This window comes from Drosophila virilis, unplaced genomic scaffold (assembly GCF_030788295.1).
Source record: "Drosophila virilis strain 15010-1051.87 unplaced genomic scaffold, Dvir_AGI_RSII-ME tig00001657, whole genome shotgun sequence".
Lineage (NCBI taxonomy): Eukaryota > Metazoa > Arthropoda > Insecta > Diptera > Drosophilidae > Drosophila > Drosophila virilis.
Window position 1 is genome coordinate 709,452 of NW_027212852.1, and position 23,934 is coordinate 733,385.

The window sequence follows — 23,934 nt, forward strand, 5'->3', positions numbered from 1 at the left end:
CAGTGCTGACGCAGACGATTGAGAGTCCGTCCGAAAGAATCGCGCGATGGGCGTTAGAACTGCAACAGTTCCAACTTAACGTCCGTTATCGACGAGGGAAGCTCAACGTCGTGGCCGATGCGCTATCGAGGCTTCCTCTAAAGACTTGTCAGCAAGCAGTGGTCCGAGGCCCCCTGCAAATGGGTCGCGAGTATGCGTGCCAGAATCGCCGAAGAGCTAGCCAAGTTCTCGGATAAGATCGAGGAAAACGGACAGCTATATAGGCATTTGGGTCACCGGATAGACGATGAGGACTACATCCCCAGAGGGTACTGAGGGAATGTCATGATGCTCCCACGGCCGGACATCAAGGTGTCAGGAGAACGGTGTCGAGGTTAGCCCAGCGGTACTACTGGCTGGGTATGTTCCGCGATGCCGCCAGATACGTGAGATGTTGCGAAGACTATCAAAAATTCATGAGTTAGCAACTCAAACCGGCTGGTCGGTCGCATGCTGACGAGGCAGGTGGCAGAGCCGATGGCGGTACTGGTGTTCCATGACGCTTTCTCGAAGTGGCTGGAATTGGTCCCTCTCAGGAGAGCCACAACAGCACACCTGCAGACCGCGTTTCCAGAGAGGATTCTTAGTAGGTTCGGGGTACCTAAAAAGTTTGTGTGCGACAAAGGAGTATAGTTTACGACCCGGAGCTTCAAGTCTTTTTTGGGGTCCCTGGGTGTAGAGATCCAGTATACCGCCCCGTACTGTCCGCAAGAGAATCCCACTGAGAGGACCAACAGGACTGTAAAGACCATGATAGCGCAATTTATTGAGGGCCACCAGAGTTCATGGGACGAACTTCTGCCCGAGATCTCGCTGGCGGTCAACACGAGCATGGCAGATTCAACGGGCTTTAGTCCCGCTTTCCTGATGCAGGCCAGGGAACCTCGGTTTCCCGCAGCTCTGTACGAACAGGTGACTCCGGGGTCCGGATAGGCTAAAAGAAATTTTTAATATCGTCCACAGCAACCTCCAGCGCTCATCAAAGGACCAGGGACGGTATTACAACTTGCGAAGACGAGAGTGCCGGCCTTCGCTGGATTCGATGGTCCTGTTGAGGCAGCATCATTTGTCCAACGCAACCGAAGGTCTCGCCGCAAAGTTGACACCCAAATTTGACGGCCCCTACAGGGTCGTCAAGTTCATGTCCCCCAAAGGATGAGAGCGACACCCGTCGCCCACCGAAACCATTATAATAAAGTTTAGATAAGACTAACACTATTAACATAATTGAGAATAGGCCTAGTAAAATGTGAGCCGCACTGAGAGGATAGGGCATTAGCAAATAAGTAACGAGAAAGTTAACCAATAAGCTGAATTTACAGATGGAACCCGAAATTATAAGCATCTCGTCAGACGAAGACACAAGCGGCGGAGACATCACGGCAAGAAGCCGCCAATGTTACATGTAACAATTGTATTAATTATTAGTTATATAAGAGGCAAGAAGCCGCCAATGTTATAAGAGCGAATTCGAATTTAACCGCCGGCCGCCGCTGCAACCGTGCGTTGGTGACCGGTTGCTCAACACTGCATTCGAGAGCGTAACTCCAAGTCGGCGGCGAAATGCCGAGGCAAGCGCATGGCTTGCGGGCGGTCGCGCCGGCACTTTGGAACGAACGCTTAGGGTGACTGGATGTGCATTGTGAGACGAGAAGGTCATAGAGTGTACAGCGGAGCGCTAGGGCTCTAGAAAACAGTGCGGCAGGGTTTAGTTCGTGAGGTACTATAAGGTTGTAATAAGCGAGTAGTAAATAAGGCACATGTGTTATAATTATCGAGAAGAAACCGGATAATTCTTTGTTTCCTGGCTTGCCTTAACATCGGAATTAACCAATGTTTGACTTAACCTCGATCAGGCGCATGTGGTACGAGATTGTGGCCCCGGGGTGAGCATTACCGGTTGGTGTCTCAATAGAGTAGTGGTACGAGGCCACGGCCCGATAGAGGGTTTGGGTAGCACAGTTGGTTCGAGGCTCCGACCCGATAGAGTAGTGGTACGAGGCCACGGCCCGATAGAGAGTTTAGGTAGTGGAGTGGGGCCACGGCCCGCTAGAGTAGTTGGTGCGAGGCCACGGCCCGCTAGTGGAGTTGGTACGAGGCCACGGCCCGGTAGTGTAGGCATGTAGAAATAGAGCTAGGCTTGGTCCGGTCAGGATACTCACCCCCCTCCCCCTAAGCCTTATAAATATCTTGTAACTCGCTAGACCTGGTAAGACTGAGAGTTATACCCCGGCCAGAAGCATCTTTACAGTCTGCAGAGAAGCATACTGTTAACATTGTTTGCTTAAATGTGTTAAGCAATGAAAATAAAATGTAAGCATCAGAATCATATATTAATTAAGCACTTGGCTTACATAGTCATTTAGCAAACTGGATGCAAGAGTTTTGTGTGACACAATACTCCTTGTGGAGAAGTCTAATTCCTAAGCAAAGTAATAAAAAATTGTTGTATAGATTTGAATCTATAATCTGCTTCAAAACAATGAGTCTACAATAAAAAAATACGAAACTCCGTTGCCTTAAATCTGTCGAGATTGTCTAAAAATCAAACTTCTATATTGAATTCTCTTGGAAAAAATTTTTTGACGGCAAAAATAACTACGTGCATATAGTCTAGTGGAAACTGATTTACTAAATCAATCGGCAAATTTTCAAGAATGAGTTTGCTTTGTATGTTGTGGTGCTCTGATTGAAGACGGTTTAGGAAGGTATAATTGGTTCGTGGAGGATTACAAGATCCTCTAAAAATTACTCGCCTATTAAAAGTTTCTCCCTTCTGAATAATTGCATGAGTAAAACCCAGAGTGGTATTTCTCATCCAAAATGAAGGCGCGGGCCGGCGCATCTCAAATAAATGCTCTAATAGATATTTTGAATTGCGTATCTTGAAACATCTGATGATTCACAGAGAAATTCTTCCAAAGAAACATTACGATCACGGGGTTTGGAATGACCTACTATATTCCAACTGCAAATACATTGACGTTAATCAAAATTGGCCATGTTTGTTCGTTTGTGCTTTAACACAATGGAATCCCGTCTACATTTATATTTAAGCTTATATTGGGAGAAAGATAAGTGAAATTGGAAAGGATGTCCGTTAACGTGTCTTTTAACCCTTAGTGAACGTACTCGCCTGGAACAGCGATTCGTTTCACAATGCCACGTGGAGTACATTTTAGCCTTGCGAGGTTTAAATTGGGACCCTAATCTTCGGTTGCCGTACTACTCCAGCAGACTGCTTCTTCTCAACCTTCCGTCGGTAACCAACCGTAGGACAATTCTCGGTGTTGTCCTTCTACATAAGTTGATTATTGGCGACATAGATTCTCCTTTTCTGCTAGGGCGTCTTCAATTCTCTATTCCGGCTACACCAACCAGAAATTATAGCCCCTTATTACTATCTACGTGCACAACAGACTACGCTATGCACAATCCTTTTCGCGTGCTATGTAAAAATTATAATAGTTTGCATCACGTTTTTTATACCGAACTGTCTCTACCCCTAATAAAATCGTTGCTTTCAGGATACCTTCGGGAAGTCGCTGACCATTCCCAGCAATGAGCAGGGGCATAGCTTGCCGGACAGGCTGAAAAATTTTCACCCACTGGGTCGGTGATTTCCCATTACTTTTCTCTTTGCCCTATCTACTTAACACTCTTTATCTAACACATTGCTTTACTTTATTAACAATCTTCTTACATTATTTTTTCCTGTTTATTGTATTATCTTTATTAATATAGCAAATTAATATTATTTTTAATTTTACTTGAGAACACTTTTTTTTTACTTACAACCTTCTGTAGGCTCTAATAGCGTCACTGACAAACTTAGCTGTGAAAAGGGGCACAGCTGGCCGGACTGTCAAATAAAACACCTCCATCGGTCGGTGATGCTATTTGGAAAATTATATTCTTTAACTAGGCTTTTAGCATATAATTCTATTGTATAATCTATTGAATAATGAGGAAGACACTAGTTTTGTTGACCATTAATAAATAAATAAAATAAAAGTAAAAATAAAATAAAAAAATGTACGTAAATCCCGTGGTAAGCCAGGAATTTTTTTGCCTAACAGCAAAAGCAAATAATTGCCTGTCCTTTTACTTATGTTATTAGCGGACAGCCACTGGGCTTAGCGAGTATAAACCTCGGTTGAACTGGAATGTTCTGTAGATAACAAATCATTGCTATCTGAAAATAATAAATTTAAATATTATTTAATTTCTACTTCATTTTCTTTAGCTATCTCAATATTTTCTTCGACTCGTTTCACATGACGAGCCACGCAAATATTTTGTCTGCTATTTCTTTTATATTGCATTTTTCAACTTTCCATCTGATATGTTTAATGATAATTTTTTTTAAATTTAATAATTGGTCCCAAAAATATTTAATTCTACTCTGAAAGGAATTAGTTTAGTTATTAGTTTACACTTATTAATTACTTACCTCTCTATAGAAATGAAAATTCGGCGGACAATAGAAAAGAGAACAATGGAATTTTTCAACCCCCAGAAAACGGTCTGAGTAGGAAAAAACAACAAAACCAACACAGCATCCGAATGCTTCCTCGTTTTTATACCCTGAACACATTAAAGATGGATATAAGGGTAAAGGTAAACAGGCAGAAGGAAGTATCTCCGACCCCATAAAGTACATATATTCCTGATCAGCATCAATAGCCGAGTCGATTTAGCTATGTCCGTCTGTCTGTCTGTCCGTCCGTCCGTCTGTCCGTCTGTCCGTCCGTCCGTCCGTCCGTCCGTATCTATGAACTTACGTTTATCTCAGAGCCTATAAGAGCTAGCGTCTTGAAATTTTAGATGTAGGTGCTTCTAGTGCCTGCGCAGATCAAGCTTGCTTCCGATAATCGATAACTTACTTCGTTTTCATGCAATCGATAAAAATCCATATCGATATCTTGTTTTTTTCGGCAATTTTGGTAAATAATAAGAGCGTCACCAACCTTGATACATAGCTTTTAAAATAGAATATAAAGGCATTTAATGTTGGAAGAAGAGAGTTCAAGGTATCCCCTAGTTGGGAGCTCCCGATTAGATCTTCTTACTTGTTTTTTTTTTTGTGTTAGCAGCGGCCTGCTTTTGCCCACATATATATTATTTGTTTATCTTATCGTGTTTTTTTTTTTGTTTAATGCATTTGTTTTTTATGAAAAAAAGGTTGCACTGAACTTGTTTCTTAATATGACTGTGTGTTCTTTACTTTCACTTCACGTTTACATTTTAACCAGACTCACGTTATTGATAATATAATCGTCCACATCTTTCGGGGGTGCGAGTTTCTCTTCTTCGTGTCCTCCGAGTTGACGGCTGCGCCAGTTACCTTCGTGGCCGTAGTCGCTGGTAACAAGACGTCTGTCCAGTTTGAATAGTAAATGCGATCTGATTTATTCGACCAAGTGTCGTTCTTAAGTAACCTTAGTATTACAATGTATAAGAGTGTATGTATGTATGAATGTGTGGTTATCGTTGGTGGGTTCAAGACTGTTGAGTTGATGTCTCAAGTGGTCGCTGATATTGATGTTTTTTGCATCCTGTTAAACTGCTGGCACTGGGGCTTATATAATGTGGGGCAATGTACTGTGGTTCATGTGGTCATCGTCTTCTTGGTATGTAGATACATATGTACTGTTGAGAAAGATATACTTTTGAATAATCTGTTTATTTATTTGGGAGCAGCGAAGGTGCCGCTTCCAACGTTCAGTTGAATCTGATTTTTACATTTTTAAGTAAGTAAGCCATAAGTAAGCCTAAATCTCATCGCTGCGCTGCCCATAGTTGGACAGCAGAGAGACGGTTATGTATATTCTATATGTTATATGTATGTAATTATGCTCTCTTAAGCTGGAGCGATAGGGTATATGCATGCCCTTGATTTCGGTCAAGTGGTCGGCGCGTCTAACAGACTATAAGCGGTACAAATGTAAGGAGCAATACACTTCTTCAAAGGGTGCAACAAGTGAAATTTAGTGTGGTGATCAACCAGAATCCGGAGCTCGATATTTCAGTTCTTGGAGGGCAGTACGGCCTGACAGCTTCGATGATATTGGTTTCCCTAGTGGTCTCAAAATACTATTTGGGTTTTTAGTTGAACGACAAACTGTACAATTTGACAAATAACTTCTGATTTGCGCCACCATTCCAGACCAAAAGAGAAATCATTTGAGACTTTCAATCGTTTTCCCAGGTCCGTGGTGCGCCGCGACTGGAGGATCATGTGTACGCTGTAAAACGTAGACCACTAGTTCAGAGGGTATCCAAAGTTTCCATGAACCCGATTCTTGAGCTTCAGCTCCTTTCGCATGTTCTTTTCGTTTATAAACGAATTTGTCTACTATTTTTAGAGCTGGTAATCTTGATTTATTTTACTCAATTTTCACTATCAACTTACTGTACTCCAACGACTTGAATTCTGCAGACGATAAATCTACGATGGGACCAAGATCTGAAAGCTCATTGACTGCATCTTCATCGCATCTCGAAAGTGTGTCAGCGACGATGTTTTGCGAGCCCATACGGTGTTTAATCAAAAACGAAAATCCTTGTATACGAATGGACCATCGCGCTAGTCGGCCAGAAAGATCTTTCTGTCTCATTAACCATAACAACGAAGCATGATCGGTAATGACCTTCTATGTACGCTCGAAATTTTTGGATGCCTTTGATCGTTGGTAAGCACGCTAGCTCTGTTACCATATAGTTTCGCTGCGCTTTCGACATATTCTATAGCATTTCCGTGCCGTCTTCGCCTTCTTAAGCTTAGACGCAACCAAGCCCATGCAGACTGGCATCACATAGCAAAAATGGTTTAGAAAACTTTGAGGAACTGAGACAGAAGCTGATGTTAACTTTGCCTTAAGGTGGTCGAATGCAGCCAGAACTCAACTATTCCAGACGCAAGTCTTGCTTTTTCTCAATAAATCAGTCAGCGGCTCGCTAACGATAGCAGAGTTTCCTACGAACCGTCGGTACCATCCCGAAAATCCCAAAAATCTTCTCAGCTGTTCCACTGCCAATGAAACCGAAAAGCTCTGATTAGCGCTGACTTTATCAGGGTGAGTACGCAACTTGCCATCGCCGATAATGAAACCCAGATATTTAATATCTTTCATGCAAAATTTCGATTTAGCAATGTTGATGGTCAGGTTAGCTTTTCTGAAACACTGCGCCACTTTGGCTGAAAGAATAATGTGAGTCTCGAAATCATCTGAAAGGAGAAGCAGATCATCTAAGTAGACAAAAATTCTCTCGTTCTGAGGTGGGGTGGAATCAAACGATCCTTATAACGACATAGCGTCTGCGCGGCGTTACACAATCCGAACGGAATCCCTTTTTACTGACACAGAGAACGATTCGGGATAGTGAACGCCGTACATTCGCGAGACTTTTGCTCTAAGGTCATCTGCCAAAAGGCATACTTCATATCTAGCCCCCTAATGAAAGGGGTGACTTTATTGACTTCCATAGAATCTAAACATAGACGAACTTTGGATCTTTTCTTAACCAGAAGACAGTTGCTACTCCACGAACTTTTGGACTTCTCAGTGACTCCTAATGCCAACATGTGCTCGATCTCTACAATTACTTTGGTTGTGCCTCGATAAGTAAGGTTTGACAGAAGACGACCCACTACTAGATACTCCAAATTGTTTACTATTCGTATACGACCTGAACATCTCTTAACTTTTGGATGCATCATCAACTGTTGCACAGCCTTAGCGCCTATGCAACTAATCATAGCGCCAGAATCGAGTAAAGAGAAATGTCCATGACCTTCCACACAAATCTGGGTAAAAATACGATTGTCAGAAAAGTGCAGTATAGAAGACACAAGTTTCTCGCGACTGGAACGGATCGCTTTCGAGAATGAACGCAGTCGCAGAGTAGAACGTCTAGGTGGCTCGGATTGCTTCACTTGACTAATATCTCCAAAGATTCGGTTTCGAACAGCCATGTACTGCGCGAGCCGAAGGTGATAAGGTTGACAAAAATTAGTAGTTGGCTTAGTTTGACTGACAATCTTGGTATGAACGCCCTGCCGGCTATTATCTGAATCGGCATCGACTCCAGACATCAAGAACCATCGGGCTTACTGCTTCAATTGCGTCAATTGCGACAGAGGATCTTTCTTCTGTGCATCCTTCAACCCGTTTCCCGAAGGGTTACAAACTGATTATTTTGATGTAAAAGTGTCCTTGGCTCCAGGCAATCATCAAACCGGTGACCTGGCTGGCCACAATTCCAGCACTTTAGAGGCTTTCGCTGAATAGCAGACATCTCTGCTGAATCATCCAATACTGAAACGCCTGTGCGATACGGAAAACTATTCTTTTGATCTCTTTTGATCTCCTCTCTTAATCGGGGTGATTTGCTAATGCTAAGGTGCATAAGCTCGTAACTGATCGAAGTTTTCGCATTACGAATTAAAAGTAGGACAATCGAAAGCTCGTAAATTGGATTACGCAACCGCCCTTCTAATTTCTCCTTAGCGAATTAATATTCTTCAAACGGTTCCCTCTCTCCTTGCCGTCTAGAGATTGTTAATTCCCAGATATCCATGCCGTATCGTTGTCTTCAAATTTCTTACGGAAATCAACACAAAACTGTTCCCATGTGAAGCTGGGATTGGATTGGTAGAATTTCCAATATAAGTCGTTTGCATTGCCTCCAAAGAGGAGATGCAAATGGTCCCACAAAAGGCTATAATCACCTTGCAAATTTTGCTTCGTCAATGCGCGAATCCTGTAAAGGAATTCTTCGGTCAGAAGACCTTCCTTGGAACTACCAAATATTATACGCCAGCCTTAAAACATATTAAGATTTTTCTCACTTGGGATTGGACTGTGACTGGTGGTGATTTGACTACTGCGAGAAGTACCACTAGTTTGGCCTACTGCTTGAGCTCTGGCCAATTGGCCGGACGGTTCAGCTTGGCCGTTGAGTCATTAGAGACCGAGCTCCTAACTTAATAGCGGATACCTGCGTTTGAATCAAGGCCGTCAATTGTTGCAGCAGTACTTGTTGCTAAGATTGTACAGTCTGGAAGCTTGCATTGGCTGGGAACCCACTGATTGTCTTGATGGATTTCGTGAAGCTATGGCTAAAGCTGAATTTTTTAATTTATTTATTTATTAATGATTGAAAAACTAATGCCTTCCCCATTATTTAAAAGATAAGATAATATATAATGGAATTATATGCTAAAATCCTAGTTAAAAAATACAATTTTCTAAACAGCATCACCGACCGATGGAGGTGTTTTATTTGCCAGTCCGGCCAGCTGTGCCCCTTTTCACAGCTAATTTTGCCAGTGACGCTATTAGAGCCTACATCTAAGCAGAAGGTTGTAAGTAGGAAAATAGTGTTCTTAAGTAAATTTAAAAAAAATATTAATTGCTATATTAATAAAGAAAATACAATAAATAGGAAAAAAAAGTAAGAAAATTGTTAGAGTAAAAAATGTAAGTTAGATAAAGACTGTTAAGTAAATAGGACAAAAAGGAAAGTTATGGGAAATCACCGATGGGGGAAAATTTTTTCAGCCTGTCCTGTAAGCCATGCCCCTGCTCATAGCTGGGAATGGTCAGTGACTCCGCAGGTATCCTGAAAGCAACAAATTTATTAGGGTAGATTAAGTTCGGTGGAGAGCGTGATGCAAACTATTATAATTTTAACATAGCACGTGAAAAGGATTGTGCATAGCGTAGTCTGTTGTGCACATAGATAGGAATAAAGGGCGATAATTTCTGGTTGGTCTAGCCGGAATAGAGAATTGAAGACACCCTAGCAGAAAAGGAGCATCTATGTCGCCAATAATCAACTTATGTAGAAGGACAACACCGAGAATTGTCATACGGTTGGTTAACGACGGAAGGTTGAGAAGAAGCAGTCTGCTGGAGTAAGATGGCAACCGAAGATTTGGGTCCCAATCTAAACCTCGTAAGGCAAAAAGCAGAAATTGCTTCTGAACAGATTCAGATTCGATCCTGGCTTTTGTTATACTGTGGAGACCAGATGCAAGAGCAGTATTCAAGGATAGGGGGAACAAGAGAGGTGTACAGAAGTTATGTTATAAAAGAATCGTTAAACTCTTTAGACCTTCGTATAATGAATCCAAGTATACCTTTTGCCTCATTAACGAAGGTATCTATGTGAAGATTGAAACAGAGTTAAGAATCAAAAATAACGCCTAGATCCTTAACTGTAAGTATCCGTTGCAAAGGGATATTGTCGATTGTATAACTGACAAGATAAGGTGTATAACGATTAAATGTCATAAACATACACTTTGAACCATTTAGATGCAATTGATTGGCCGAACACCAAAGTTGCATAGCGTTCAAATTGTCTTGTAGACGACAATGATGTAGGGGATCAGTGCATGATAGAAAAAGTTTGACATCGTCCGCAAAGATGAGTACACGGGCATTTGATATAAAAGAGGGGAGATCATTTATAAAAAGAGTAAAGAGTAAAGGTTGTAACGAATACGACGGCTACGCTGGGCGCGTTTCGCTTAACACTCGTGTTCAAAGCTTATCTGCAGAAACTGAGACGGGGCTGAACTCTTGGTTCGGAATTTGGCTTTGGCTCCGATAAGGCCTAAGCGTTATGCGTAATTTTTATTTTTGGCACGCAATTACGCAGCTCCGCGCTTTAGCCTGCACCTTCCCACGGAAAGGCAGCCCACGACTCCAGTAGCGATCCCTTAGTGAAAGGTTATAGCCAAGCTCTCGGGAGCGTATGATGTCTATATTACCCCCTTTTTTTCGGGGACTTTGGACATTTTTTCCATCCTTTTTTTTTTACTCCGAGCTTGAGTACCGATACACGTGGGTTTACTACGCCCACGTGAAAAATTGAATTTTATAATTCTTAAAGCAATCTAAACCGACTGTACTCGTTGGCGATTAAAATGAAAAAGAATGACGCCACGGCTAAACTAATTGACGCAATTAAGCATTCACCCGACAAACGATATTTTCATTCGCAACGGCGTCATTAACATAGGTCATGGTCATGGTCATGGTTATGTTATTCATGGTTATTGTTTCTGTCATGGTTATGTTATTAACCTACGCTGATCATATGTAATTGCATAAATGTTATGGTGCAGTGCTGCCCATTGAAGTTGATTGAGATCAGCTGTTCATGCCAATGGCAATGTATGTTTATGTTTACAGAAACAAAAATTATCACCCCATCACAATGTCCAAGATGACTACCTTGAACAACACCAGAAGTAACGTGAACCCGTTTAGAGGTACTCAGCCTCAGCATTACTCTTTGAGTCCTACCTTTTAAATAAGATTTAATCCAAAGCAAAAGAGACGGAAGTAAACTTATTCGGTCAAGTTTAAAAGGTAAAATGTCATGGTACACAGAGTCAAACGGCTTACTGAAGTCAGTACAAATGACATCAGTTTGCATTTTCAAAAGGAAAGGAAAGCATCATTTACCAAGGAAGTAAACTCTAGCAGATTGGTCGTAGTTGACAGATTCTACACGAATCCATGTTGAACAGGGGAAACAACTGATTTGCAGAAATGCTGCAATTTCGAAGTGATTATTTATTCAAATAATTTGGGAATAACGGACAGTTTTGCAATGCCCCTGTAATTTTGTATATCAGACTTCCACCTTTCTTGTGAAGAGGAATGATATAAGGTTCTTGCCAAATGGATGGAAAGACAGAAGTTTCAAGAGATTGATTAAAAAGCTATAGCAATGTATAAAGAAGGGAAGAGCTATACTCCTTGAGTAGACAACTGGGAATATTGTCCGGCCCAGGAGAGTAAGAAGGTTTTAAAGAGTTTATAGCTAATAGGAGAGAGGAGTGTGAAATAATGGGAGGAGGTATAAAACTAACGGAAGAAATAGTATAACTGTATATACTATAGCAAGCAATCGATAAAAATCGATATCGATATCCTGTTTTTGAGCAATTTTGGTAAATAATAAGAGCTAGAGTCACCAAACTTGACATATAGCTTCTGAAATAGAATATATATGCATTTGATGTTGGAAGAAGATGGTTCAGGGTATCCCCTAGTCGGGAGCTCCCGACTAGAATATCTTATTTGTTTTTTTCTTTTTTGTGTTAGCAGCGGCCTGCTTTTGCCCACATATATATTATTTGTTTATCTTAGCGTGTTTTTTTTTTGTTTAATGCATTTGTTTTTTATGAAAAAAAGGTTGCACTGAACTTGTTTTATAATATAACTGTGTTCTTCATTTTCACTCCACGCTTACATTTTAACCAGACTCACGTTATTGATAATATAATCCTTCACATCTTCCGGGGGTGCGAATTCCTTAAAGGCTATTCTTCGTTGACGGCAGCGCCAGTTACCTTCGCGGCCATTGTCGATGGTAACAAGTTGTAGGTGAAAGGGTTTAAGTTCCCTTGTCCACCGTTGGTTATGTAGATATTAATTATGAATTTGAAAATAAAAACATGTACGTCTCTCCAGTTTGAATAGTAAATGCGATCGATATGATTTATTCGACCAAGTGTAGTGTGTTAAGAAGCTTAAGTATTACAATATATGAGTGTATGTATGTATGTATGAATGTGTGGTTATCGTTGGTGTGGGTTCAGACTGCTGAGTTGATTTCTCAAGTGGTCGCTGATATTGATGTTTCTGCATCCTGTTAAACTGCTGAAATTGGTGCTTATACAATGTGGGACAATGTACCGTGGTCCATGTGGTCATCGTCTTCTTGGTATGTAGATACATATGTACTGTTAAGAAAGATATACTTTTGAATAATCTTTTTATTTATTTGGGAGCAGCGAAGGTGCCGCTTCCAACGTTCAGTTGAATCTGATTTTTACATTTTTAAGTAAGTAAGCCATAAGTAAGCCTAAATCTCATGGCTGCGCTGCCCATAGTTGGACAGCAGAGAGACGGTTATGTATATTCTATATGTTATATGTATGTAATTATGCTCTCTTAAGCTGGAGCGATAGGGTATATGCATGCCCTTCACTTCGGTCAAGTGGTCAGCGCGTCTAACAGAATGCTGACACTTGCACATTCTGTGAGCGCGCTTATCGACTCATATTACGACCACTTGGTTTATGACCGGGATTACTCTTGGTACAGTAGATATTCTATATATATGTATACTACAAGACTTACATATGTGTCTCTGTAATTATTTGGTGGTTTAAATATAGGTTTAGTTGCTACGTATTTATTTGCTTCTTCTTGGTGGTTTCGTGGGTGGTGTGACTGATAAGGTAACTCGACCGAAGAAACGCGCCGTAGCTGAGATAGCGAAATCATGCAGCATCGTGCACAAACAAATAGTGTATTTTCTGGTATAATGGGATGAAATGATGAATTTTTGTGCCAGTTGGTCCATACAGGTGCCATCTCCATAGCCTTTTGCATATGTGAGGAGTAAGGTTAAACTAATAAATGCCGAATTTGGTCAAGTAACCTTGAAAAGCAAAATGTTTTACACGCAACAACTTAATGTTCGACCGATCGTTCCTATGGCAGCTATATGATATAGTGGTCCCATCTTACTAGGATTTTGCATATATATGAGGAGAAGTTAAACTAATAAATACCGAGTTTGGTTAGAGATCGTTCCTATAGCAGCTATATGATATAGTGGTCCGATCTTAATATGATTTTACATATATATGAGGAGTAAGGTTAAACTTATAAATGCCGACTTTGGTCAAGATATCTTGAAAAACAAAATGTTTTTTCATTCAACAACTTTACTTTCGACCGATCGTTCCTATGGTAGCTATACGATATAGTGGTCCGATCTTAATATGATATTGCCAAGATATCTTGAAAACCAATGTTTTTTCATAAAAACCAATTTTCGACCGATCCTTCCTATAGCAGCTTTAAAATATAGTGGTCCGATCTTAAGCTGATTTTGCTAAGAGTAGTGTAAAACTAATAAATTCCGAATTTTATCAAGATATCTTGAGAAACAAATTGTTTTTTCTTTCAACAACTTTACTTTCGACCGATTCTTCCTATGTCAGCTTTAAAATATAGTGGTCCGATCTTAATCTGATTTTGCTTATATATGAGGAGTAGTCTAAAACTAATTAATGCCGAGGTTGGTCAAGATATCTTCCACGCTTTCCAGTGCGAATAATTTTTGGTCTACCTGGCACTGACGAAACTGTCGCTACTATTTTAATTTTTTTGCCGACGTTGACTTCGTCATCTGACTCATTTCCATTATTTATGCCGCCGATGGCTTCGTCGTCTGAATCACTTCCATTATTTAAGCCGACGTTGGCTAAGTCGTGTGAGCTATCCCTGTCGATGCTTGCGCTCGATTGACATTCATTTTTCTTTGCACACGTTGGCAAATCAAATGCCTCATTGCTCATCGAACAGCACATCTCTCTTCTCGACGACTTGCTCAGTGTTCGGATTATATAGACGATATCCTTTTAAATCTATGGCATATCCGACCATACGGTATTCGTGTCCCTTGGCACTGAATTTGCTTAGCCGCTTACCCTTTTCCAAAGCCACTACAATGGAATCAAAAACTTTAAAATGACAAATTAAAGGTTTTTAACCATTTCATGCTTCCATGGGCGTCATATTTGTAAGTGCACTAGTGGGTGATCGGTTGCGCAAGTAAAATACTGTAGATATCGCTTCTGCCTATAAAGACTCCTTTAAACTATAATGGACTAGCAGGCATCCTGACATTTCAACCAAGGTACGGTTACGCCGTTCTGCTGAGGCGTATATGGTATCATCAATTGACGTGCTATACCGTTAGCTTTGAGATACTTGTCGAATGTTTTGTTCACGTATTCGCGCCCGTTGTCGCTGCGAATACACTTTATCCGTCTACCAGTTTGTTTTTCCACCAAATGCTTAAATTCGACAAACTTTGAGAAATTCTTCATCTTTTCCTTTTAGAAAATTAATAAAGATGCGCCGAGACTTATCATCGATGAATGATAGAAAATATCGATTGCCTCCAAGTGATTTGGTCTCAAATGGTCCGCACACATCAGAATGAACAAGTGCCAAAAGTTCAGTCGCTCTACTTTCCGTTGAAAGGGAAAATGGTTGTACGTGTATTTTACTCAGCATACATGTCTTACATCACACCTTGGATAAAAAATCAGTTCCATCCCACGCACCATTTTATTTATGGTCAATTCAGTCAGGCTCCGAAAATTTTAAGTGGCCATAGAGCTTATGCCAAAGTGCTCCGTCCACACATGCCGCAGCAAAGCAGTTGTTGGTTTTACCTTCAAAAGTTTATAAATTTCAAAATGCAGTCGCCATCCTGAATAATTTTTGCTTGTTTGTTTCTGAAGTGCACAACATAGCCTTTTGCCACAATTTGACTAACCGAGAAGAAATTTCCTTTTAGATCCGGAACATACATTGTTGATAACAATTGTATAGCGATCTGTTTGTAACTTGACCTCGCCATTTCCCTTCGCCTGTAAAAAGCTGTCTCCTGCCAAGCCGATCATCTCTGTGTGTTTTTTCATCTTGTTAAACATTGCCCGATTACAACCCATGTGGCTTGTAGCGCCACTATCTAAGCACCACTTTGAGCGATCAAATCCATTTGGGTCTAAAGAACCTAGCAAACTTAATTCCTTTTGTGTTTCTTCTTTGCTTCTACTTCTCTTCTTATCCTTTTGTTCACTTAAGCTTCGGCACTCTGCTTTTATGTGGCCTCGCCTGCCACACGATTTTTTTTGTATGTGTCTTTTTTCCACTGCTTTTTATCTTAACTGTAAACGCATGCGTTTCTCCATTTTGTCTGTCAGCATTTGATCTTCTCTCTCCCTCTTCCTTAACTTTGATATACAGAATTTCAAATTGCGACATTTTGTATAGACACCTTACGCACCGGTCCCGTTGGCCGGTGCACCGCCTTAAGCTTTGTCCAAGCTGCAAATGATTTCTCACAATTTTTTATATAGCCCAATTGCGATTGCTTGACGCTTAGAGTAATTATAGCCAGGGCCTTGCTATATTTGCCACGCCAACTGGCTCCTTTGCCAGCATCTTCCTCCTTGAGAGCACCCGATGCCAATCCCCATAGCTCTGTATGCCCGCTTCCCAATCATTTGTCTGGCCCGTAACCTGTGGAGGGGAGGTATCCAAATCAACGCACAGAAGGATTGGAGCGGATAAAAACAAGTCTGTTCAGTTTCATAGTTTATTCGCAAGAGAACAAGATTGACAAAGCTTCTGCTGTTAGCAGCTGTATTCAGATATCGATTCATCGATTAGTAATATGATATGGTTGCACTGATACATATAGTTTTCAATAATCATGCCCTACTGATTTAAGTAATAATAACTGTTTTAGTTGGATACTTAATATTTGTATTATATTTTAATAATTATATTAACCAATTTCTTCTGCATGGGCAATTAAATGAAAAATATTTGAACAATTTTACCAGCCATTATTTTATTATTTATTGCATCTCCTTTAGGCAGTTGTAGCGATCTTGTCGCAATCACGCCCAGTGAGACCTGCACATTTAGCATGCATCATATTCTCACACAGCCAGTAATTAACAAATTGCGGCGGTGCAGAATCATCAGCCTGCTTAACGTCCACGGTTTCTTACAAAACGACATCATTATTATTTGCATATGCAAGTTGCGAGAGCGCAGAGCAAAACGAAAACGGTACACGAGATAGAGCAAGTAAACACTCAAAAAATAACTATTCGTACACAAATTTTTTCGAGCGAAAAGCAATAGAAAAATATTGCGAGAGCGCTTTGCACAAGCAGAAATATGCAGCACCGAACACACGCACAAGTGTATGCACAGTGAAGCACCAAAGCAAGAGAATCAAAACAGGCGCGTTTTATAAATGCAAGAATTAACAGACTTACGCTGCCCAACAGATAACACTTTGCACATTTTATAAAAGCTTTTTAAATAAAGCACCGCAAAATGTAAAATTTTCATATAATAAGCAAGATTAAAGCGCAAAAAATATAAAAATCTTGGAGCACAAGTAAAACACGTCAATCACTCTCAAACTCTCTCTTGGCGACCGTTCCATATTTAAAATATTTGTTGGGTGGTTCGAGGTCTGAGTTTGTAAAAACAAACATTGAAACAATTTTATATAATTGTTTGCTTCCAATATATTTCGGTTGGTTTTGGCAAATCGCCTTTAATAATTAGATTATATTAAGATAAAACATTAATGTGAACATTTTACAAACATTGAGACTGAAACTGTTTGACTGTTTGAGAGAGACAAGTGAGGACAATTTTTTGTACTTGTCTTGAAGATTAGTCGTTTTATGGTAAGGGGGGCTAATAATGTTTAGCATTTTCAATGTGTTGTTCTTATTGTTGGATTGTTGTTTTAGCAAAATTTTCTGTTTGATTGCTTCTACGCTTGATAAATGCTTGGTAAATGACGTTGATTTTGTTAATCATAGTGATTTTAGATTTTATTTTCTAAATTGTATTCGTAGGATTGTGTGCTACTTTTATTTCCGTGAGGCGTTCTGATAGTCGCGGTAAATATATTAGGGATCTGTATAATTTGTCAAGTTCTGTTAAGGGTTTCCTTTCAATTTGTCAGCTTATTTCCGCACATCCCGTAAGATAGAAATGTGATGGAGGATCGTATCTGTCTCAGTAGTGTCCCTTCCTTATATATTTTGGGTAGTGCGTATATCCTCGGAGATACCGCTGTTTTTGTTGTCATCTTATTTCTATATGTTGGTTAAATAAATAATTGCATTTGTGCAAAATGCAAATGCATGTAACAGGCAGAAGTAAGCATCAACGAACCCCAAAAATTTATTCTTGATAAGCATTAATAGCCGAGCCGATCTAGCCATCTCCGTTTACCTGTCCGTCCGTCTGCCCGTCCGTTCGTTCATCCGACCGTATGTATGAACGCAATAATCTCAGAACCTATAAAAGCTAGAGACTTATAATTTCAGATGTAGGTCCTCCTAGTACCTGCGCAAATTTCCTATAATCAATAACTGCTCAATCGGTAACTGCACAATTGGATGGGGCAGCAGCTTTACGAATTTCTGTATACATGTATACACACACAGTAATGCGTATCTGTATCGCAATCTATATCGCATTCCAATAGTATTGTATTTGCATTGTAATTTTTTCTTTGCTGCTATTTGATTTTTTTTCTTCAATAATACTTGATTGTTTATTGTGTGACTGTGCAGTAAAATCATAGTGGTGTCGCGTATTCGAGCCGAGGAAAATATATTTTTTTTGGCTGTTAAGTTAGATTTTAGTTTAGTTAATGTTACCAATGTTACTTAAAATTTGTTAATTTTTCATTTGGAAACCTTATATTTAATTTATTTTTGCGTAGCTCATGTTTGCTGTTTACGGTCTCACATAATTATATTGCCGCTAAATAATTATAGGAAATAATTCGTTCTTGCTGGATAATAGTGGTAATATAATACAGAAAGCTAAATCGAAAGCTTCTAATATACAACATACAAATAGCCCAACATTTTAACACCTCCGTGGGGAGGTCTTTCTACAATCAGCGGAATATGTATCGAAGTGCTACAATTGTTTTAAAGTTTTTGTTTTTTTTTTTTTCATTTTGCAGGGAGTTCAAAATTTGTAGGCAAAGTTATATGTATGATCCATCTAACTTTGCCTTATCTTTGAACATATGTCAGTGCAAGCACATATCCACACGCGTAGCATATACAAATGCGATAAGAATTTCCGCTACAATATGGAGCTCGCTCAAATAACCGTACCCCTTTAAACAGCAATTATCCCAATGGCATCCCTGGCAAGATGTCATAAATTAGAAACAAAACCAAATAAGTCATAAGTCGCGCTGTCAAGGCATGCGCACTGAATGTTAATCCAGAGAACAGTCGTTGACCATGGAACATGTACATTATTAATCAGAAGGTTCTTTTTTTCAACACCAAAGACTCATAATTACCAACACTCCGTTAGTGAGCCTCTGCTCAGCTGTCGCGCTGCTGAAGCATGCGCATTGATCCACTGCACAGTCGTGGACCATAAAACATGTCCACCTCCATGTAGAACAATCGATTGCATTGTGGCAATGAATTTACTTTTGAATACATCGAATAAAAAGACACCTTAAAATAATGTTTAGCGTAAAAGAAGTTTCTGGCAAAAGGAAAAGAAAATAATCCTATAACGATAAATAAAAATTAATCAGCATGTTCCAAGTTCCTTGTAGTTACTTGGTTAGTTAGTTAGTTAGTTAAATAAGAAAATTAACACATTTTGAATTTAATAAATTGTGAGATAAATTAGGAAATTACCATGCATGCTAAGTTTGGTAGGGTATGGTTAGATCAACATTTAAGATAACATTTTACATGTCGTCCCCTACTACCAGTTCTCGGTAGATTCGTTGTTTCATGGAGTATAGCTCCCAGTAGCAGAAAGAAGTCTTATTTTAAATATGTGTGCGTCTGTATATCTAGGCTGGCAACAACCCGCCCATAACTCACTGAATGAGCCCGGAACCAGCAGACCTCGTCCCTACATCAACGAATAGCAGGGAACAGCCTCGGTAAGGATACCGAACCTTACTTCCTGTTTAAACTTGGAGTACCATTCACATTTTGGCGCTCAACGTGGGCCATTTAACCGCTTACTTTTATTTACTTGAGGCAATAATCTTTTATGAATATTTGCACTTACAAAAAGGGTTCACTGAGAGCAAGTAAATTTAGTGCTTATGAATTTCATTAAAGGTTAGTTGCCACATATCCCCAAGCGAAGAGTATTTAGTTAAAGTACGCCTGATTTCACACCTGGAGATGTTGTAAAGACTGGAATTGTCTAGCTTTTGCAGATGGATACCATGCCGAGAAACCTAGTTTGCTTTGCTTACACTGATAAATAAGTGCGATAAAGCAATTACCATAAGCTATGTTAAATGACCTATATCTCCCACATTTTTGCTTGGTTATGTTCTTTTTTATTAATGCCTATACAAAAAGTATGCGAGAAATGTCCCCTCTAGGGGTTGAAGCTGATAGCCAATATGCTATCTGTGCATTAGTTAGTTAGTTTAATCTGTAACGCTCTTTATTATCAAGGTTAAATATTTTTATAATTGGGAAAGGTGGTGATGGCGGGGGGTGTTAAGGATCAAGTGTTTTTATTCAATGGAAAGGGGGTGGCGGGGGTGTTATGTTATGGAGCGCGCATATGTGGACGCTCATGGGTAAAGGGAGCGCGGGGTGCTAGGTTCATCTTATTGTGCGCGTGCGGGAACGGGGATGCTATGTTTATATTCTTATGCGCGCGCGTAAGCAGACGCTCATTACGAAGGGGGATCTTATGTTTCCATTTCTGTGTGGGAAGCAAAATCACATAGGGGGGAGGAGTGCGGTGGTCTCGCGTATGCAAGACGGGATGGCTGGTGCAAGTGGAATTGGGTGAACATGAGGAAAGGGACGGTGTATAATATTTCCATTTGTGTGGGGGGAGCAAGATCACGTTTGTTTACGATGGATGTAATTGGATGCGAAGGAACGAAGAGATAGGAGGAGTCCGCTGCTTTGTTATCACCGATCTCTAATGTGGCTTAGAAACTGAAATGAAGTGAATTTTATTTTTATATAAATTTATTTAGTTATCTGAAATTTTTAAACTGACAAAGTCAACAGACAACAACAGCAAAGAAAAAAGTCGTCAAGACCAGCAAAGAATGGCATTGGCACCGTTTACCATAACGGTGGCTCATAATTGCTGGGCACAACATTTGCGGAATTATTTGGTTTTTGGTTTTAAGTATTTGGATGATCAAACAATTTAATATCTTTGAGCTTTAATGAAATCTCCATACAATGAAATTAAGGTGAGAATATCTCATCGATTTCAATAACTGGAACCATTATATCGTTTTATTTGGGGCACACCTATCAGAAATATGTTACAGTTCCTTAGGGCTGGTATTACAGTTCCTTAGGGCTGGTATTAAAGCCCACTTAATGCAAAACTCATCTTTTTTTTATACCCAGAACCCATTTAAAATAGGTAAACAGAGTATATTGTATTTGCGCAATATGCAAATGTATATAACAGGCAAAAGGAAGCATCATATGAACGCAAGGATCTCAGAACGTATGTGCTAGAGACCTGAAAGATGTAGGTCCTCCTAGTGCCTGCGCAGATCGACTTTGTTTCCGATAATCGATAACTTACTCCGTTTCCAAGCAATCGATAAGAATCGATATCGACCATTCTTTTTTTTGAGTAATTTTGGTAAGTATTATGAGTTAGAGTCACCAAACTTGATATTTTGCTTCTAGAATATTATATATATCAAGTATCTTTTATTTTATACCTGTCGCCACCTCCCCTTTAACACAGCAGAGCTATAATAAAAGTTAATAACCCAACTTATGCTGCAAACCAACTTAAGCCACAATTTAAATGCATTCAAGTTTGTGAGAATACCCAAAAATTCTATGCTACAATTAAATATGCTGTAGGAAATCTTATATAGATCGGTTAAGAAAAATCCAACATATTGGATGGGCAACTAGTGTAAACATTAATGCAACAACTGCATTTGGTGTTGGAATAAGAGCGTTCAGGGTATTCCCTAGTCGGGAGCTCTTACGTTTCTTTACACTTAGCTAAATTTCCTCAACTTTAGGCGCTGTACATTTTATTATAACTTTCATTAATATACGATCATCAGGAATTATATTTGACCGAATACCTTTATTTGTTTGATTTGTTGTAATTATAGCCGTATTACTTCATTCATCTCTTCCTGTCTTAGCAGGAGCTATTACTATACTATTAACAGACCGAAATCTTTATACATAAATTTATTTAGTTATCTGAAAGTTTTAAGCTGACAAAGTCAACAGACAACAACAGCAAAGAAAAAAGTCGTCAAGACCAGCAAAGAATGGCATTGGCACCGTTTACCATAACGGTGGCTCATAATTGCTGGGCACAACATTTGCGGAATTATTTGGTTGATTTGTTGTAATTATAGCCTTATTACTTCATTTATCTCTTCCTGTCTTAGCAGGAGCTATTACTATACTATTAACAGACCGAAATCTTTATACATAAATTTTTGACCTGCAGGTGGGGGATACCCAATTTTATCTCAATACCTATTCTGATTTTTTTGCCACCCAGAAGTTTATATTTTAATTTTACCTGGATTCGGAATAATTTCTCATATTATTAGTCATGAATCAGGTTAAAAGGAAACTTTTGGATCTTTTGGAATCATCTATGCAATATTAGCAATTGGGTAATTAGGGTTAATTGTATGAGCTCAACGTGTATTTACAGAAGGTATAGACGTAGATACTTGAGCTTATTTTACATCAACAACAATAATTATTGTTGTACCTAAAGGTATTAAAATTTGCTGCACTTCACGGTATACAAGTTTCTTATGCACCAGCTATCTTGTGAGCTTTACTTGAATTAACAAATTCATCTTTTAATTTATCTGTTAATATATTGTTACTCATTTTCACTATGTTTTATTAATAGGAGCAGTATTTTCTATCATAGCCGGATTTGTTCATTGATACCCTTTATTTACAGTATTAACTATAAATGACAAATGACTAAAAAGTCAAATTATTATTATATATGTTGGAGTAAATTCTTTTTTTTCTATTTCTTTTCCAGGAAATTTATTTTATTTTCAACATTATTTGTGAAAGTTTAGTCACTCAACGTGAATTTATTTACCCAATTCAACTAAATTCTTCAAAATGATACCAAAATACTCAACCTGCTGAACAGTTATTCTGAATTACCTTTATTATTAACTAATTAACTTCTAATATGCCAGATTGGTGCAATGGATTTAAGATCCATACATATAGGATTTTTACTCTTATTATAAAATAAATGTGAGCTAATTCAGGTCTTCAAGAGAGAGCTTCCCCTTTTATGGAACAATTAATTTTTTCCATGATCATTATTGAGGGGAGGTATCCCAAACAACTCACAGAAGAAGGTTTGGACCGGATCAAAACACATCTGTTCAGTTTCGTAGTTCGTAGTATTCGCAAGAGAACAAGATTGACAAAGCTTCTGCTGTTAGCAGCTGTATTCAGATATCGATTCATCGATTAGTAATATGATATGGTTGCTCTGATACAGATAGTTTTCAATACTCTTCCTCAATGCAAGCATGTTGGCATGTCTATTTTAAAACTATTCTCTTAACAATTATTATGCTTCTGCTTTGCCAGATTTTTGGGCAAACCATCAGCTATCATTAATATCCCGTACCGTATCAATATACGGAAGTTGGCGTGCTTGTATCGCCACATCCTAGTCGTCGCAATGCTATTACCTCCTTGCATGCGGTGGATAATGCTATGTACTCGGATTCTGTGCTACTGAGCGCAACACTTTTCTGTTTCTCCGACTTCCATGAGATAGGACCTCCAGCTAAGAATAACACATATCCAGCATACGACCGACGATCCGTCCTTTCACCACCCCAGTCGGCATCCACGTAGCCCACAAAACCTGCTGGCACTCTTTGTACCCCGCTACCACCGCAGAGCTATAATTCAAGTTAATAACCCAACTTATACTACAAACCAACTTAAGCCACAATTTAAATGCATTCAAGTTTGTGAGAATACCCAATAATACCTTAGAACATGTTTAACACCTGCCAGATGTTCGCTGTAGTAGGCAACGCCAGCCATATCAGTTTGCCAGTAAGTGATTGGTATGTGTGCGCATCCACTTTGCGACACTCCTTACTTTCGCACACATTTTGGTATTCGGCCTTCAAAGGCGTGGCGGTTGATCTGCAGTTTGCCATGCTTTGCCGATGCAGGAAATCGCGTATGTATTGCGTCTGACA

General features: G+C 39.4%; 1 pseudogene; it reads left to right on the forward strand.

Annotated features, from left to right (window-relative positions):
* Nucleotides 1-1,872: 1,872 nt before the first annotated feature.
* LOC138911605 (cytochrome c oxidase subunit 1-like) lies at nucleotides 1,873-22,408 on the forward strand (annotated as a pseudogene).
* The last annotated feature ends 1,526 nt before the right edge of the window (nucleotides 22,409-23,934 follow it).